Genomic DNA, 21,053 nt, shown 5'->3' on the forward strand with positions numbered 1-21,053 from the left:
ATTATTTAACAGCATTCAATTTTAGTTTCTGCAACTTTAAAATGAATACCATGACAAACAATGATATATGAAGCTCCACTTCCCCACAATAGTATTTCTCATCCTACATTCTTAGGCATGGGAGGACCAAGCATCGGAATGATGACAGCTAAGCCATTCTAGCTCCCTGTCTTAAGCACTGTGCACATATTAATTCATTTAACCTTCAAACAAACCTATGAAGTAGGTACTGTTATTATCTTCATTCAGAGGTAAAGGCATGGAGGAACATACATGTGAAGTAGCTTACCCAATGTCACACAAGGAATGATTGGAAGAGCGAGAATTCACGTAGCTAACACCAGAGCCAGCTTTTTCTGCCACCATGCTAGACTATATATATTGACATATACTTTGGAATGGAGAGTTCTAATTGTTTTAATTTTCTAGTAAATAGGAAAAGTCAGAACTTAATAGTGGAAGGTTTAATGACTGAGGATATTGCAGTACCTTACATCATAGCAGTGTTACAACCCAGGGCCGTATATAAGCGGAGGAAGTATTCGATATTTCCCTTAGTTACTCATCAGTTTTATTTGTCCATAAAATGTAAACATATTTTCAATGTTGCAAAAAGACTATTTTATCTGCATGGACATACTGTATCTTATGCCTGCAACTTTAAGGCAACATTTCTTAACACCTGCTTATATTTGGAGTTGTGCTGAGGCTAGAATTCAATCCAATAATGGTATGCCATAAAGTAACAGCAACAGTTAAATTTGATATCAGCTATAAGATGACATTTAAACATGGTATCAGTTACAAATAACTACAGTTTAAAAATGAGATGTTTCGGGCATGATTATTTATAGCTGAAGGCAAACTCTACTTATCACCCTGGGAAACGAATTTGTTTAATGTACTGCCTATTGAAACTGGTTTATTTGGTGGATTAATAATAAGTAAACAAAGGATAGTTTAATCTCAGTAGTGTGAAACATAAATATTCAAGAAGTTCAACAGTTTAACATCTTGACAAAAGTGTGATCTATTCATAAAATGTCCTACATGTTCTCAACCGGTCTTATGCTCACAAACCAGGTAATTTTACAGATAGAAAAGACCTTGTAATTGTTTTACCTTTCATCAAAGAGGCAAAATATAAGAGATCTTTCCTTCCATTTTAATAAGCCACCTAGCTCTACAATTTTGAGTGTTCAAACTCTTATATTGTATCTTCCAGCAGCTGTGAAAATAAAATTATCCTGACTCCATTTAAATTCCTTCTTGCCACAACATAAATATATGTGCCAAAATATACACGATTAAAAGAAAAATCCATTTATCAGCACCAGAGCTACACACAAGACAATCCCAGTCCTCCCACTTCTGCCTTCTTTGGACGCAATAACAACATGCAGGTACACCTCCAATTAGACTGGCTTTTCTGTCTGCCGGTCTTTGGCTGTGCCAGAAAACTATGTAATCAGAGAACTCCTTTTACAGTAAACCACCACAATGCAAGGTAAGTATGGAAATAGATTCTCAATCATTTGAAACGTTTTGGGCACAGCTGGCAGAACACCTGTTGGAAATGGATGAGTGATATTTGAAACACAAAACAATAGAAGCCAAGTACTGTTCACACAACCTTTGCTGCACGCTTTTCAGCATCAACAATTAAAAGTTTATTGAAAGACTTCGATGAAAAAGCAACAAACTAGAATTAGGTGAGCATGTTGGGGTTTCCTTTTCTCGAAAACACAGAGCAACCCAGTGAAAATAAGCTCCCAAAAATGAATGGTTGCCAATGCAACAATCTCACAGATATGTGAAAAAGTTCCACAAAAATGCTGACTTTTCTTTCTCTATGTTGCCCATATCACCTGCTAAAACTTTCATAACAACTTTTATCTGTTTAAATGTCTAAATATGTTTTACAAATAAATATAGAAAATACATATGAAGAAAATATTAATTTTAGCTTTACCATTTTGAACTACTAAATGTTTACTCACTCAAAGTAAGTAACCAGTTTCTTTTTTCTCTTTTAGCACTGATAGGATAGCCAGGGTTCAAGTTTTATAATTAAAATATACAAGGTAGTGAAGAAAGAACCTAGTTGCATTTCATTACATTTATCACCATATATATATATATGGTGTCATCATTAAAAATCCCAACATTCAAATGAAGTAACTGAATTTCTGAGAACTCTTTTCTAACCAATCAATAATTATTTACTGCATTGTTATAATGCACCTGCCCCATGTACCTCAAAATTCAGAGCAACTTTTATGCAGTGGGTTAAAAAAAACCTGAAACAAAGAAATCAGTTAAAAGTCTGTGCCAAACACCAGTCATTCAAGAATGAAAGCTTTGAAGAAAATTGTAAAAGTGAGAATGAACTTTAAGGGTGAATTTTGGAGACCAACACAGGATAAAATAATAGAGCTTTGTAATAGTCAATTCAGCATAAAGGAGAGGAACAAATTTGGTGTCATTACAGTGGCCTAAGTGCATAGCTGACATGATTTTTAAAAATCCCAAAACACTGAATTGAATAAAAATATAAGTTAGCAATCTAGCTCATATTAAGACAGCCTATGTGTCTTGTACAATTCAGTAAATACTCTTTCTTTACATCTTCAACAATTGTGGTAAAGACAAAAAAGAATCTTTAAAAACGTAAATCTCTAATAAGACTAAAGAAATTTTTATCTGCATGGACTAGGGCAAGGTGAAAATCCCAAAAACAATATTGCAAAAGCCTGAATTTATAAGAAGTCAGATGGAAAAAAAAAAACACAACCAAATCCAGTATCTAATTGTATCTTGAATTCTTATTCTGTTATTTCATAAATGTCTGATTTTTACATCATAATCATAATACTCCAAATGCATTGGTATTGTTGGCCCAGTTCCTAGACCGAAAAAGGGGGGAAGGAAGTAGTATCATATTAATTTGTAATCAGTATCTGATTCAAGACAAACAATTCATATTAAAGCATTGACCACACTAACTAGAACACTGCTGAAATTCTCCAGGTACTTTCATGAGTGTTGGCTTTCTTCAATTGTGGTCAAGGTATCCTAAAATGACTTTTGCTTTAAAATGTCTCAAACCAAAACAAGACATTTTCCTATGTAATATCTGGAGAAAGTTACATCAACCTGTGAAAATCAGAAAATATAGTAACTAACCCTAAAAACTGTAAAATAACCACTGAGATTTTTTTGCTACATATTACAAAATTGTATGAGTAATATATCACCTCTACCTGATTGCCTCTATCAAGGAATTATGAGAAAATAAGAAAGCGATGGCTAGATATGAAATATGAGTTATCAGTTTCCTCTGGACCTGACTTTAAATAACAAAGTTTATGAATTTTACAAACTTGACAAAATCAAGCACAGATTCATACTGCATTAGTCTAGGAAAATTTCCAAATTTGCAAGTACAACGGGCACTCAAGCCCACTTCCAAATTGCAATTTTAAATTTTTCATGACAACCTAATAATATCACAGACCACCACATTGTCAAGAACCATTAATTTTATGTTGAAAAGTTTAGTTATTACTCTGGCTTTAAACTCATAGTATTGGGTTACCCCTTAATTATAAAAGTTGTGAAATTAACTCTAGAGCAAAGGAGAAATGTGGGAAAAATTAAAAATTTTAATTGTAGCTCTTTTTGGCTCACACACAGAATTCTCATAAGAATCCATCACTTTAAGAATCTGGTTCCATCATCTATTTCCTTAATCATTTGTTGAAAGTTGTGATTCCCAATTTAGGATCTCAGAGCCTTAAAAAATATTTTTCCTTCTCAAATGGTAGAAGGGACACAGTGATTAAAAGTTCAGATTATAGAATCAGATTGTCTGGGATCTTGGGCAAAGCTCAAAAATCTCTCTTTGCCCTAGATTCCCTTCCAAATAGGGTTGTCATAGAAATAGGGTATTGTGGAAATTATAATGTGCTTTTAAAGTGGGTTTGGTATGTGGTCAACGTAGCTATTAATCTAATTATTTTCTGTGGTGTCACAGATTCCACAGTACCTTGAAGCTACTATCTCCCTACGTTTGAAAAGCTTGACCATGTTCCAATCCTAAATTCCAAGGACCAAAAAGTACTTGTAAAAATCGAAGTGATTCTGGACTGAGATGGAGTATAAGTACTTCCTACTTCTCCCATGAGGATAAATGAAAACTCTGACACCATCTACGAAACACACACAGAAGACTATGGAACGTGCAAAAGACCTTGGGGAATGACATGAGTATAAGTTCCCTATGTTTTCTTTCTGCCTCATATATCCTAGACTGGGTCAGCTTTATCTTCAATACACTCAGGAAACTAATATGAAATAGAGAAATGTATAGTGCATATTGTGGCTGTGGATTTCAGCCTATGTAGACTTAATCATTTGCTGTTTGTGAACCTCCTGCTCACTCCAATTCATTTTCTCTTTATTTGACTTCTCAGGAATATGGTTTCTCTTCCATCAGGAAGTCATACCCAACTTAATGAATTAATTTTCGTTAGTCATTTCATTTTCTTTTTTTAAAACTTATCTTTATTGTTAGAGTATTACAGATGTCCCCTTTTATTCCTCCATTGATCCTTTCTCCCCCGAGCTCACCCCACCCCAGAACTTCACTGCACTATTGTCTGTGTCCATGGTTATATGCATGTAAGTTCTTTGGTTAATCTCTTCCCACCTCCCACACCCTTTCCCTCTGAGATACATCTGTTGCATGCTTCAATGTCTCTGGGTCTATTTTGCTCGTCAGTTTCTTTTGTTCATTGGATTCTACATGTAAGTGAGAGCATGTGATACTTGTCTTTCTCTGACTGGCTTATTTCACCTAGCATAATACTCTCCAGGTCCCTCCATGATGTCTCAGGGGTTCAGAGATCCTTCTTTTTTACAACTGCAGAGTATTCTATTGAATAAATGTACCACAGTTTTTTTATCCACTCATCTACTTAACTTAAACCCTTCTCACTGTTCACCTGCAAACTTATGAATCTGACTTGTTTGTTTTGCTTTCATTTCTGGTTTTGTTTTCATTTTCCCTACAAGGGTGAACAGTGTTCTAGTTATAACATCTTAGATCCCAATAAATACTGTTTACAACTATTGTTTAAAACCCAGCCAAAGAGAAGTAACCCTACTGTCACTATAAGATTCTTCTGTCAATCATTCCCCTTCCTACTTGGGCATCTACATTTAGGACTTAATTATTCAGTGCAGATTTGACTAGGCATGGATTAATTTCTTTCCCACACATACCAAGAACCCACCTCAACTTTCATTCATTGTTCTAATTTCTCCTGTTTGATCTATGGCCCTTTACAAATAAAAAGGATCAATATTTGGCTTTATACTAAACCTATATAAACAACGTAAGATTTACTAAGGTACATTCCTTCACTATCCCATTACACTCTTATCTAGTTCATGAAGCCTATGTCATACTTAACCTTATCCTTTGCTCTTCCTCTACCTACTGTGTGTACCTGTATACTAGTATGTGTATGTATATCTACTAAACTTTTATAATATAAACTAGAGGCCCGATGCATGAGGATTCGTGCAAGAATGGGCCTTCCTTCCCCTAGCTGCTGGCATCGCCTTCACTCTGGCCCAGAGCCACTTTTCCACCTTCCCACGCTGTCCAGAGGCCCAGAGCGTCCTGCCCCTGGCAGTTCGGTGCCTGTGTATGCAAATTAACCCACCATCTTTGTTGGGTTAATTTGCATACTCACTCCTGATTGGCTGGTGGGCATCGCGAAGGTATTGTCAATTTGCCTCTTTTTCTTTTATTAATGTAGATAATTCCTTTGTACACTATGCTTTATCTTGCATTCCCTAATTATTTCATGTGTTTAAGTCTTGTCCACCAAACAAAATCACAACCTTATTGAGAGGAACTAAATCGTATCCTTATAATTTTCGTTCCATAATAAATATCATGTGCTAAATATGAAGCATGTATTAACTTGCTCATTAAACACATGACAATTGAAGCCCTACTAGTTAATGTGGTGAGGGCTTGGGATAAAGAGGAAAACAGAAGACAGTGCCTGCCTATCCAAAAGGGGTTTACAGAGCACTATAAGAGAGCCATGGAAACATTTTAAAATTTATATGGAGAATCAAACCAGAGATGTATTCAAGGCTTATGGGAGGAGAGAAAGGAAGTACCTCCCTCTGCCAGGGAAAGAATCATAGAGAAAAATATTTTCTTTAAATATAACCATGAAGGATAAATAAAAATTTCCCAAGTAAACAATAAGTAGGAATGGCATTCAAGAAACAGGGAACAGAAAGTGCAAAGGAACAGAACCATGAATGAATGAGCAAGCAGATGAACTGAGAAACTACGGGATATTCATAGGCTCTGAGTACAGGTATAGAAAGGACAGAGCCAAGTGACAAGATGAGAATGGCAGGCAAGACTGAGATGAAGCTGAAGGACATAATCCTGGAGGCATCCAAGGACATATATGCCAAAGGACATAATCCTGGAAGCATCAAATGTCAATGAAGAGAGAGTGGTCTGATCAGATATCCTTTCTCCTGACAAAATGGTGGACAGTTTGGAAAGGGGAAAGGTGGACAGATATCAAGAAGCTATTTTAGCGTCTAACTGAGAAATTATAAGGATCTGAACTAAGGGATACAAGGGATGGAATCATACTAACTGAAAGCACAGACGTGGGTGAACACAATTAAACTGAGAAGAGCCAAAGAAAAGACTCTGAACAACATCAACATGTAACATGAATTTTTACTGAAAATCAAACCCATTCTTAGTTCGAGAATAAATGAAATATTTTTCTATCTTTAAAACTGCAGTTCCCAAAGAATAAACAAGAAGAAACAGGTCAAGAATAACTTTAAAGCCTAAACTGGAAACTATGTTTATCTATCTACTGATCTTGGACTGTCTTTCAAACACTAAATGTTCCAGTGTTCATCTCCCCTGCCCACCCCCAACCTGTCAAAGTGAAGGACTGCAAACATACCTGTTCATCAGGTTTTCTTTTAAAAATGGGTACAAATAAAATTCACTTGCAGGCAGTACACAAAGTCCACAGTCACTCTTCTCATTTGGCCTCTATGCCATTTGACTTCTTGCCTTCACTCTTACCACCCCCTTCACACACACCCCCCACAGGAATTCAAATGACTTTGTTAACACCTTAACTAACTTGTATGTGGCCTCGCTAGACATAGGGTGAGTTGTCTCAATATAAGTTGATACACAAAATCAATTTATGGTCTTTCCCTTAATATCAATGATTTAATTTCTAAGAGGTGTACTATCAGGCCAAGTTTGACTTGATTTAGAATACTAACCAGATAAATATGCTGCTGATATTTATAGCATACAATGTTCTTGATGATTCATGCAAGGTACACCCACTTCCGATACATTCACTCTCTTGACCACGCTGAAACCTGCAAAATAAAAGAAATAACAAATAACTACAAAAACTGTCGATGTGAGGCTCACTTTACATTTTAATAAAAACAAAACAAAAATGCACACAACACCTAAATCTTTACTCCACTACTGGAGGCAACATAATTAGAAAGACAAAGCAATTTCCCCTTAAATCATATGCCAATATTTATTTATTCTGTTCATTTAGCTAGTGTCCTCTGAGCATCATCTCTGAGCGTTATCGACTCTGAGTATGTCCATGCAGCACACCTATACTGAGAAGTGCATGTGAATCTTGTATATGCCGCCTTCAGGTGAACTGACTGCCAATAAGTGAATGAGGACCGCCCCCACCCAAAGGCTATTATCGCATCCTTTAGTTCTCAGGTCTAACATCACCTTCCTGAAAGCGATTCCCTAAATACTATGGCTAACATAACATCTCACACACATTCCAGTCACTCCCTATCCCTTTACCCTGTTCCACCGTCTGCATCACAAGCAGCCTTGTCTTGAGTTCTGCTATTCTTTGTGTTTACAGTTGTCCCCCCTTATCCACAGGGGATATGTTCCAAGGTCCCCCCAGGGGATGGATGGATGGATGGATGGATATATATATATATATATATATATATATATATATATATATGTAAATATATATATATATAAATATATATATACACACACATATACATATACATATATATATATGGATATATAAACCATAGCATATATATATACACACACACATATATATATATGTGTGTGTGTGTGTATGTGTATATATATATATATATATATATATATGCTATGGTTTTTCCTATACAAATATACCCATGATAAAGTTTAATTCATAAATTGATATAAACAATAACTAATAATAAAATAGGTCAATTGTAACAGTATGCCACAATAAGAGTTAGATGAACGTGGTCTCTCTTTGATAACTGAGATGGCGACTCTGTAAAGAATGGGTGGGTAGTGTGGATACTCTGGACAAAGGGAAGATTCACATCCCAGGAGGGATGCAGCGGGACAGCAAAATATTCCATCGCCATACTCAGAACAACGTGCAATTTAAAATTATAAATTACTTCTTTCTGGAACTTTCCACTAAATATTTTTAGATTGCGGTTGACTGCAGATAGCTGAAATCATGCAAAGTGAAACCTCGAATAAGGGGTAAGCACTGTACTTTGTGTGACTTCCACTACTGGATCATCAACTTCAGCAGGGCTGGGAACAGTCATTCTTGTTCACTGTTTTATCCGCGGTGCCTACCACAGTGCCTGCCACATGCTCAGCAGACATTTGGTGGTCTAATGAATGCTTCCAAATTCACAAATTCTGTTCTAAATAAAATCCTAACAGGAAAGCATTGATTTGTTACCTCTCTGTGGGTTCCCAAGATCCAGAGAGAAGCACAGCCCATAGCTTGACAAACTAATATGAATAGATTTATTCAATTCAGCTTCTACCCAGTGCCCTGGATTCAGTGGCAGTTGAATGTTAACTGCCCTTGAAGTCTATTTAAACTGTCTCCAACATGAAGGAGAAGTGAGAAAAGGAACCTAAGAGGAAATAAAACTAATCTTCTTACTGAAAGAAACATGAATACCATAGTCAGGAATTCATTTGCAAACACTTTTTAAAATGTCATTCAAGCTTCAAGTTCCTATTTGTTCCTAGGAGTTACTGTGGCTGTGAGGGCATCCTCCCTTGGAATAGGTAATTCAGAAACTGTGGCATTCACCCTAACCAGTTTGGCTCAGCGGGTAGAGCGGCGGCCTGCGGACTGAAGGGTCCCAGGTTCGATTCCGGTCAAGGGCATGTACCTTGGTTGTGGGCACCTCCCCAGTAGGGGGTGTGCAGGAGGCAGCTGATTGATGTTTCTCTCTCATCGATGTTTCTAACTCTCTATCCTTCTCCCTTCCTCTCTGTAAAAAATCAATAAAATATATTTAAAAAAAAAGAAACTGTGGCATTCTCTATCATTAGCTCCTCTGGCGGTCAGCTGCACATTTGGATTAAATAACGTGAGGGTTCTGTGTAGCGCTGCCATAAAACGCCAGAGAAGAAAACAAACAAAAAGGCACACAGAATCCCGCAGTATCGTACTTTCAAAAACATGTGATGGAATAAAGTTCCATTTTCAAAATCTATTTTCTTAAAGAACCCAGTATTAATTGCATGTTGATGTATAAAGCACACAAAGTTGCATTTCTCTACTTTGGATACCAGACTCTTGGTTCCTTGAGTACAGCCCATTGTACGAAATCCCCAGGTCAGGGGTGCAGTAGACAAATTAATTAGTCTATTAAGTCTCAGTCGTATCCTGGCACTGATGTTTAGGTTAGCACCTTCAGCAACAAGTTCCTAATGCTTAACTATGCTGCCATTTGTTCCTCAGAGAAATTAGGAATGAAGGGAAAAAAAGAAAACACGGCTGGGAAAAGTTCCCACTGACCTAAAGGCAGAAACACGCACGTGAGTCAGGGGTAGATTGGTGTATTCATAACAAGGAGAAAAACTCTGGTTGATTAGTTCTTGCTATTTTAAGTGATTAGGAGAAAAATAAATGGCTTCATATCTAAGGGAAATTTAAACGGCATTTAACACTCTACAAAATCAACCTAAAAAAGATGATAATTTGCTATGACTTAGCACTAAAGAGAAACCAATGATCTCATATGACGAATCTCTGAAGCGCTTCGTGGGAAGATTAAACACTTTGGGCTATTTGTGAATACTACAAATGACTGAAATGAACCAAATCACATATTTGAAAAAACAGACATGTGAGAATGGGTGAGCATGCACACACGTGCACACACATGCCCACACTCAAATCCCACACAGAAGGGAAGAGAAAGGGGAGGGAGAAAGAGAACTATGGCTTATCTTTTATCTTATGGCCATTAGCTACTTGCAGGGTGTTTCTAAAAGAACCAAATACCATACATAGTTCAAAATTCAATAAAAGCAAAATTCGTTTATTATCATACAACAGAACACCTATGCATTGGGCAGGAATTTTCTTTTCTCTTAAATTTTTCCTTCTCTTTTGTTCAGTGGAGCTATGGTATGGTGAAATGTTTTTACAGCATCAATGACCCAGAAAAGTGTAAGAGATCAGGTAGGCTCTAAAAGCTGTTTATGCATAAGAATTGGGTGTTGAGATGTCAAGAACAATAATGAGAGATGAATAACTCAGTGTACAATGACACGATCTGTCATAACAAGTATCTGTTACATATTAGGCAACTGCACTATGCTACAACCTTGATACACCCACACTACAGTGATGTTCAAGTCCAGGCCATTTAAACTCCAGCCAGAATGCTGGATGACTGAAAAGACGACCACAGTGATTATGTCTTACATTTGTTCCTGAACACCCTATTGTTTGGATAATTTTCTCCAAATTGAGGATTATTAAAATATAATTACATTTACTGGGCTTTTACTTCAGAAAAAAAAATCTGATATACTGACATAGGAAAAATTAGATAAGATGATAATTTAATATCATTTATAATAGCAAAAAAACTGAAACAATGTAAATGCCCAACAATAAGGAGATAGTTAAATAACTTATCATATAATAGAATATTAAGAAGTCATTACATGCCATGCTTTCAGGGAATGTTGAATTCCGGGAATTCCTAGGTTATGGCAGGCACAAAATAAAGAATTGTTAAATGAATAAACTAAAATGCAGTTTAGGAAATCATGTGCATATTTGATTCAAATTTTAATACCATTATTCACATTATGTGAAAGTGTATTATGTATATATTTTGTATATAAGATGCACACTCATACAAAAAAAAGAAGAGACACCAAAGTGTACACAGAGGTTACCTTTGGGCAGTAGAACTATATTCTACACATATTGCCTTTACAATTAGAATTGAAGCGGTTGTAGCCACTACAATAATTTGAGTCCAGGAGTCCAGTGATGCTTCTTGTATAATCAGCAGTGGAATAAAGGATGAATCAGAACCTTCTGAGTGACATTCTTACCACTTGCTCAGACCTCACTCTAAGTCCAGAAAATTTGATAACCTCCAATATCTTTGCCCCAGGTATGATTAATCACTATTCTTAAACTGTTTCCTCTTAATATATGCATAAATAAAATGCCTACTTATCTGAGAGATGTACAAATACACAATATTTCTCTATCTGTGGGCCTAGAATTTTGCCTTCTGAGGGGTGTGTGTGTAGATGTATTTGAAAAACTCATCTGTTTATGATAAACTGCCCTCAACCTTCTTCACATATGGCAATGTATATAGCCATATGCAATACACAATATTTACACAATACACAATATACCCAATGTATATTGCCGCATACAATACACAATATACACAATGTATATTGCCATATACAATACACAATATTTACATAATACACAATACAATACACAATATTTCTCTATCTGTGGGCTTAGAATTTTGTCTTCTGAGGCCAAAACGGGTGTGTGTGTAGATGTATTTGACAAACTCATCTGTTTATGATAAACTGCCCTCAACCTTCTTCACATACGGCAATGTATATTTTTGCATCTCTGCTGCAAAAAATCCCATCCTTCCAATTAACAGTTCAATTTCCCCCCAAAAAAATATCATTTTGAAAGTGAGTTTTTTTCAACATTGCCAACTTTTTTAACTGTATAAAAGATACAGTTACTCCCCAGATTCTACTTCTAAGATACAAATTATTATATAGGCAAAGTACATTCCAACTTATCTCCTATAGACAACGTTTTTTGTAGCATCATCTATGTCCCTTAAACATCTCTCTGTGCAGTTTTCTTTCCATCACTATGAAATCAAAACAAAGAGCACTTTTTGTGCTCTATTTGTGTGGTTACTATGGTAGTGATCTGGATTTTACACCTAGGATAATCCTATTTGGGGTGGGAAATAGAAGTATGGAACCAAAAATTTGAAATAAGTTAGGGGAATGGTCAGCACCTTTAAACATTTACTTTTCCCCTGGAACAGCCTTTGGCCAAAATCTATAAAACTCTGACCTGAGTCTTCAGTTTCCTGGAATGAAAGTACTTAGCATTATGATGAGAACACCATGACACTGGCAAAACCAGCAACCCTTTCCCTTGCTCTTAAGAAGCATTAAAATTCTGTTTCTCGCTGTTTCCCAAATTCCCACATCCCACTTCCCCCAATCCTAGTCAGGCCCTGGTCCAAAGGTTCTAATGACCAGACTATGGAAATGCCATGGGCTGATTGAGAGTGATGGAAAACAAATGAGATAGGACACCCTGCTCACTTCACACATTAAATGTACAGCTCTCCCCCATATCTCTGAGGATGTCACTCTAGGTGACGCATGGAAACAGAAAGAAATGTTGTACATTTTCTATTTTCATGGGTTTCCTGATTGTCAACATAATGATTTCCTCAAATATTTGCATCAAGTGAACCAATGGTTTCCGAAGTATTTTAGAAGTTCCCCCACCCCTTCTTAAATAATATCCTTAAAAAAAACACACCTCCAATAGACAACATAAAAACAGCTAATGTGATTAAAGAGGGGAACATGCAAGGCAGGGCCACAGAGCTCTACCACAGCCTGCCCACCTACTCCTTGGCTTCCTCACAAGGCCCCTGAAACATCCTTCGGAATTCTAGGGCCCTGGAATCATGACTTGAAAACCAATTAAAGAGATCCTGTCCTTGGAATCTAAGAGTTAATATTCACAGTCTCAGCTATTCTACGCAATGTAAAAGTCCATGATACACAGTCATTTATAACTTTTAAAATTGTTAGGCATCGCTAGCTATTTTCAAAAAAATTTTGCCCCCTTGTTAAATGAGGAAAATTACGTCACAATGGCATTTTTAACTCTGGGAGTTCATCAAACAGGCCCAAGTTCTTAAAAATGCATTATGTCCTCTTAAATTAGTTTTTGACAGAGAAAAGAAAGCACTATATTTCTTGTAATTAGTGAACTGATTATAAAGCATAGAGTCGGAGGCCAGAATCATGTGAAATCTTATTAGGTAACAGCAATTGTTGCAGTGGTTTCGGAAAGGAAAAGCAAAGCAAGCATTGATCCTCATGCATCCTAGCTAGCCAACTAAATGTCCAGAAATTTAATACACCCTGCTGCACATTTGTTGAGTTCTCCTAAAACTGACAAAAGACAGGTTTTAAAGAGTCAATAAAAAATGTTTTTTTTAAAGTATTCGGAATACCATAAACATTACAATAATGCATCATTTCAAAGAGACAATTGAATGTCATGAACATTTCTGTGTTATTTTTTTATATACTAGAGGCCTGGTGCACAGATTCGTGGGGTCCCTTGGCCTGGCCTGCAGGATCGGGCCGAAACCGGCTCTCCAACATCCCCCAAGGGGTCCCTGATTCCAAGAGGGCACAAGCCAGGCTGAGGGACCCCACCAGTGCACGATGGGGACCAGGGAGGGACGCAGGAGGTTGGCCAGCTGGGGAGAGACCACGGAAGGGCTCCAGGGCATGTCTGGCCCCTCTCGCTCAGTCCTGATCGATCGGCAGGACCCCAGCAGCAAGCTAACCTACCAGTTGGAGCACTTGTCCCCTGGTGGTCAGTGCACATCACAGCGAGCAGTTGAGTGGCCTTAGCATATTATGCTTTGATTGGTTGAATGGCTGACCTGACAACCGGACACAGCATATTAGGCTTTTAGTAAATAGGATCCTCAAGAGATAGTCTCTTGAAATATTAGCATTTAATCATTTCCTACTTAAAAACATGAATTTTAATAGCTAATCCCACATTCTAGCATAATTGTAGATGGCTTTTCTGAATTATTTGTACTTATAAATATCACTAGGTAGTGAGTTACTTCAGAGTAGAATGTAGGTTCTATTGATCTTAGTATGGTTACTAATGTTAATTCATTTAACATTCCTATTGTACCCTTACTGGCTTTATGCTGAATACTTACAAGTAATAAGTATATATAGCAAAGCATCACAGACCCTCTCCACAAATACTAAAAGTGTAACAAACAAATTATTGCCATACATTGTCTTAGAGTTCAACATGGTGTGTCACAGGAGGTCAAGGGAGGGACAGAGAGCTCACCTGGAACAGCAGGGCACAGGGCAGATCTGAGCTACTGTGACTGCTTCAGCTAGATTCTGAAGACCATGGGGAGCTAATCACAGACATATGATGAAATACAAGATCAGAGATTTAAGCAGCACCATATATTCAAGAGTCTCATATGCCATACTGAGGATTTTGCATTTTATTCTGAGGAACTATTTAAGAATGAGTTTTTGTTAAGTCACTTTGACTAATAGATGCTAGAATGGAAAGAGCAAAATTGGCTGCAGGGAGACCAGTTAAGGGACATGTATGGTGATTCAAGGTGAGAAAGCAGGGGTCCTAAACTAAGACCATGGTAATCAAAAGAGAAAATGGTGGCTATGCTTGAGAAGTTTTAAGGAAATAAAACAGGAAGGATTTAAAAACTGGGATTGAGGAGATAGACAGCAGTCAAGATATCATAGACAATTCTTAGGTTCCTGGTTTTGGCAACAGGGAGAATAATAGTGCAGTTTGCTAATAGAGAGAACACAGGAAGAGAAGCAAACCCATTGGGATTAAAGGAAGGAAGGCGACTTTAGCTTGGGACATGGGGTATGTCAGACTTGAAGCTCTGGTGGACATTCCAATTGGAGATGTGTAGAAGTCACACAAGAGGGCCTATTCTGTGGGAGAGAGACTTGTTCTGGTGATATGAGAGCCATTAGCATTTATTACTAATAAATGAAGTTAGGAAAGTGGACCAAATGAGCCAGGAGAGAGCCAGGGAAGAAAGCTGAAGACTAAATTCCTGGGAGCACCAGCAGAAGGCAGAGGGCGTGGAGAAACCTGCAAAGGAGGTGGGAAGCATTGGCACAGGTGAGGAGACATAGGGTAGGAGAGTACAGAGAACAGTTTTGAGAAGGGAACACCTAAGATTCAAATGATCCTGAGATACAGCAAAAGGACTCAAAAGAGGCCAACAGATTTTGCAGCAAAAGAGGTAATCCATGACCTTGGCAAAAATAGTTTTAGCAGTGAGATGATAACAGAAGAGAAACAAAAGCTGTTGATAAATATGATGTGAGAACAGAAAAGAAAAAAAAACAATTCTAGCATAGCACCTTGTACATATGAAATGTACCAATTATTTCCTTTTTTAATTCAATTTATCAGGGTGACATTGGTTAATGTGATTATATAGGTTTCAAGTATACAATTCTATAATACATCATCTGCATATTGCATTGTATATTTATCACCCAAAGTCAATTCTCCTTCAGTCACCATATATTTGGCCCTCTCTACGCTTCACTTTCCCCTCACCTTCCCTGCCTCTGATAACAACCATACTGTTGTCTGTGTCTATAAGTTTTTGTTTGTTTTGTTTGTTCATTTATTGCTTTCAGTTTTAAATCCCACATAAGTGAAATCTTATGGTTCTTGACGTTTTCCAACTGCTTTATTTCACTTAGCATGATATTCTCAAGATCCATCCTATATAATAGAGGTAATATGCAAATTGACCATCACGCCCTCGCACAAAATGGCCACCCCCATGTGGTCACAAGATGGCCAGAAGTGTAGGGCAGTTGTGGATGATCAGGCCAGCAGGGGAGAGCAGTTAGGGGCAACCAGGCTGGCAGGGGAGGGCAGTTGGGGTGACCAGGCCTGCAGGGGAGGGCAGTTTGGGGCAATCTGGCTGGCAGGGGAGCAGTGAGGCGTCAATCAGTCTGGCAGGGGAATGGTTAGGGGGTGATCAGGCTAGCAGGCTGAAGTGGTTATGGGCAATCAGGCAGGCAGGCAGGCAGGCAGGTGAGAAGTTGGGAGCCAGCAGTCCTGGATTGCAAGAGGGATGTTCAGACATCCCCCGAGGTGTCCCAGACTGGAGAGGGTGCAGGCGGGGCTGAGGGACACCCCCACCCCCAGTGCACAAATTTCATGCACCGGGCCTCTAGTTTATTCATAAAGGTATATACACCCCTATGTTCATTGCAGCATTATTCACAGTGGCCAAAACATGGAAACAACCAAAGTGCCCCTCAATAGATAAAAAATAGGGAGTTTCCTCAAAAAATTAAAAATGGAACTGCTATTTGATCCAGCAATCCCACTTCTGGGAATATATCCTAAGAAGTCTGAAACCCCAATCAGTAATAATGTGTGCACCCCTATGCAGTTTTCTTTACAATAGCTAAGATCTGGAAATAGCCCAGGTGCCCATCAGTAGATGACTGAATAAAAGAGCTGTGGTACATTTATACAATGGAATACTATGCAGCTGTAAAAAAGAAAGATCTCTTACCCTTTGAGACTGCATAGAGGGACAGGGAGAGTCCCTCTAAGCAAAATAAGCCACTCAGAGAAAGACAAGTATCACATGATTTCACTTATATGTGGAACCTAATGAACAAAATAAACTGATGAACAAAATAGGTTCAGAGACATGGCAGTATGGAACACACTGACAGATCTCAAAGGGAAGTGGGGAGGGGAGTAGAAAGATACTAACCAAAGAACTTATATGCATAGCCCATGGACACAGATAATAGTGTGGTGAAGGCCTGGGGTGGGGCAGGAGCCCAGTGGATGGGGGCCAAGGGGAAAAAATGGGGGACATCTGTAATATTCTCAACAATAAAAATAACTTTTAAAAAAGAGGTGGTACATATAAAGAATAGAATACTACCCCACCGTAACAAAAGATGAAATACTGACATTCAAGACAACATGGATCAACCTTAAGAATATCAAGTATTTCTAATTTACATTGTTCCACTTCATGTCACCCCTGCCCAAGTTTTAAAAATATGCCACAATCCCCCAAAGCAATACCAAGAAATATTTTATGATGGCTTTGACTACAACTGAAACCTCAGTGGGCAGTAAGAGAAGTGCTCCGGGACACTCATTACATTAAGCACTTAAGATTCATTTAAACCATTACTTTAGCCAAGTTTCAAGTTCTTCAGTTTAAAGCCACAGTTGTTAGGAGGCACCGCTTTGGTGATTCTAGGTGTATGTGTTAAGAAAATTAGTCAAAGAACTGTGTCACAATCATTTCATTTGTGTGTGTTTTTAATAAATCTTAAGGGAATCAATAAAATCACTTTAGCCCTAAAACATTTGTAAAACTTACAAAATACAAACATATCATCATGCTGAATTAGGCCATAGATTTTGTGTGATGTAGTAAAGTCACCCTAATTCATCATTCAATTGATTATTATTAAATATTAATTGCAGTACACGAGGTTTTTATCCTTATATTGTCCATTAAATATTGCAATTAAGTCTAGGAGCTTATAAGAATTAAATAATTGCGCCCTAACCAGTTTGGCTCAATGGATAGAGCATCGGCCTGCGGACTCAAGGGTCCCAGGTTCGATTCCAGTCAAGGGCATGTACCTTGGTTGCGAGCACATCCCCAGTGGGGAGTGTGCAGGAGGCAGCTGATCGATGTCTCTCTCTCATCGATGTTTCAAACTCTCTATCTCTCTCCCTTCCTCTCTGTAAAAAATCAATAAAATATATTTTTAAAAAAAGAATTAAATAATTGCATTTTATCATTTGTAAAGAACATACACAAAAGTCCTTGAAAAAAATAAAGAATCTTAATGTAAAATATCTGGCATGAACCAAAAACCAAAAAGCAAAAGTAAGGATCCTGTGTTACATGTCTTCTTAAAATGTTTTACTATCTAAGACAAAGTCAGTAGTCCAGGCCAGCTGTCTTCTTCCCTAGCACCTGACCAAACACTGTTTTCCTCTTTTCTTACAATAAGACTTCCCTGGCATGACGACACAGGGAGAGGTGGACCCACCCAGTGTTGTCTGAAAAGAATCAATTAGAAATCTCAACTCTGAACCTTTTTCAGTTTACCAAGATTAAAATGTAACTGGTCTGCCATCAAGCTCATACAGGTATTTGCAAATCTAAGAAATTTATAAAAGAATGTCATGTATCCATTAGAATGACTGACAGATACAAACATTTAAAAAAACAAACAAACACATTTACTCATCAGATGAGGCCAAGTTTCAAATTCCTCAGTTTAAGGCCACAACCATGGTGTGTGTGTGTGTGGGGGGGGGGGGGGGGGTCACATGTGAACTCCATTTTACCAAATTCCTGTTTTCTCTCCAAAAACAGCTCCTTCTTCTAACCCCCAACCCCCAGATTTCTGTCAATAAGATAACCAACATTCCAGCATGGCTGGCTCAGTGGTTGAGTGTCAACCTATGAAGGAGGTCCAGGCTCGATTCCCTGTCAGGGCACATGCCTAGGTTGTAAAGTGTAAACATTTTTAATTTAAGTAATACTTCTGAACACAGGAAAGCTCTTTGTTAAAGTCTGGTTAACAAGCATAACAGGAAAGAAAATAATATAACAGAGCAATATAAGACTCAAATATGATCATGTAATTTTTCTTTATAGATAAGACCAAGAAGAGTTTGATACAAAAATTTGCAAAACCTGTAAAACATACGCTGAAACCCCAGTGTGGGGCATGCAGGAGGTAGCCGGTCAATGCTTCTCTCTCATCTTTGATGTTTCTATCTCTCTCTACCTCTCCCTTCCTCTCTGAAATCAATAAAAATATATTTTTAAAATAATAATAATAACCAACATTCCAAAGACACACAGCCTCAAAACTTTGGAATTTTCCTTAACACCAGTCTTCCTCAGCCTCTATATTCAAGTAACTGCCAGACACAAGGGATCCCACATACTCAACGTGCCAGGCATTTGTCTCTTCTTTCCATTACTTCCTCCGTGATGCAGTCAGGCCCTTTACTCTTTGAGCAACTTCCGAATGCATTCCAGTTCTTCCTAAGGAGTTTCAACTGCTCCCCATAAAGTCCAGTTCCAAGTTACTGCTCTCAAGCCCTCTGCCTAGCAAAGTACATGAAACACTCCTTGACCTGGCATTTAAGACACAACTACATGCCAATTTTCTTCATGAACAACCTATTTAAGGCCTAATAATCTGAAACTCCCAGTCTTTACTCAGGGCATTTCTGCCAACTGAAAGCTCTTCCTCCATCTCCTCTCACCAAAAAAAAGGCTGCTTAATGTTTCACTAATAATCTCAAGCATTGGTTCCTTCATAATGGTTCCTTTCCCCAGCTTCTCCTGACCCTGTCCCTTGGTTAGCCCTCACAGAATGCCTGTGTCCTCTATGCTTCCTACATATGTCTTCGGAATTCTTTTTGCTTCTGTCTTCTGCCACTAGTAATCCATTGGCTCCATGAGGGCAGGAAATGTGCCACAGCTATTTCTCATCTCAAGGCACCTAATAATCTGATCATAGTAACACTGTCAGTACTTGCTGGATTGAATAGAAAATGTTCATGCATTAATGCAGGTTTGGAGGCAAATCAGTTCATCAGTGACCCACAAGGAGTGAATGAACTGCAGGGTCCTTTAGAGCTTTTACTGCTCCTTTCCTGTGAACCATGCCCGTGATTACTGCTGGTTGTGTCCAGATGGTCGGAGTTTACCAGTTAACTGTCAGTGAAACCTAGGAAATTTGGATGAATAGATTACACACAAATAACTTTCAAGCAGAGAAGTAAATATTAGGCCACTTTTGAGACAGGAAATATCTTTTTTAAAGTAACTCCTATTATTCTACCACAGGAAAAAGTAATCTCTCAGTAAGTAAAAAAAAAAAAAGAAAGAAAAAAAAAGAAAGAAAGAAAGAAAAGAAAGAAAGAAATGCTTTAAATTAAACATGTATTTTAGAAAGCAACACAAGTTAATTTGAGGCCCTCTGTTTTCTAAATTTTACCTACTAGATTTTCACCTTATGGACACGATGAAAAGATACTATTTTAAACTATTTCTTAAACTGCAGAAAGCAAATGCAGCCATCACACACACAGACACACACACTCGCACACAAACTATAAATCAATATAACACTATAAGATTCAAGGAAAATAGTGACAGCTTTAAAAAATGCAACCCAATGTATAGCCAAATAACTCATGAAACTCAGCATGCATTGCTGACTTTGGACATGATCACCAAATTTAACAAGGTGTTCTTGAGAGAAACAAAATAAGATAGGTCCCCGGAGCATCCATTCAAAATGGCAGATGCATCTGAACTCCAGGGCAAACTCCTCTAGGCTAATATTATGGTTGGCCTTAAATTAAGATTGTAAAGTGTAAACATTTTTAATTTAATACTTCAGAACACAGGAAAGCTCTTTGTTAAAGTCTGGTTAGCAAGCATAACAGAAAAAAAATAGAGCAATAGAAGACCCAAATATGATCATGTGGTTTTTCTTTATAGATAAGACCAAGAAGAGCTTGATACAAAAATTTGCAAAATCTGTAAAACATATGCTCATTAAAAACACATTAAATGCCCTGCAGTGCAATCTGGAGGAGCACATCTATTTTTCATAAATAGTATTTCACAAAGTCATTCATCATTGAGTCACACATATCAAAGCTGTCATTTTCACAAAGAAAAAGAAATGTGTGCCTTGCAGGTAGTCTTTGCTACATGAAACTGGATTGCTGCAAATTACCATTCACTGA

The 21,053-nt window shown here is 37.7% G+C and overlaps 1 protein-coding gene across 6 annotated transcripts in view; it reads right to left on the bottom strand.

Annotated features, from left to right (window-relative positions):
- The window catches only part of BMPR1B (bone morphogenetic protein receptor type 1B), a 393,766-nt gene that overhangs the window by 217,404 nt on the left and 155,309 nt on the right, over window positions 1-21,053 (bottom strand). For all 6 annotated transcript variants that reach the window (XM_080640956.1, XM_080640952.1, XM_080640953.1 and 3 more), the window contains exon 2: window positions 7,360-7,461. The gene's annotated coding sequence lies outside the window, so the exon portion shown is untranslated. The remainder of the gene's footprint in view (window positions 1-7,359; window positions 7,462-21,053) is intronic.

Source organism: Plecotus auritus, assembly GCF_963455305.1.
Source record: "Plecotus auritus genome assembly, chromosome: 1".
Classification (NCBI taxonomy): Eukaryota; Metazoa; Chordata; class Mammalia; order Chiroptera; family Vespertilionidae; genus Plecotus; species Plecotus auritus.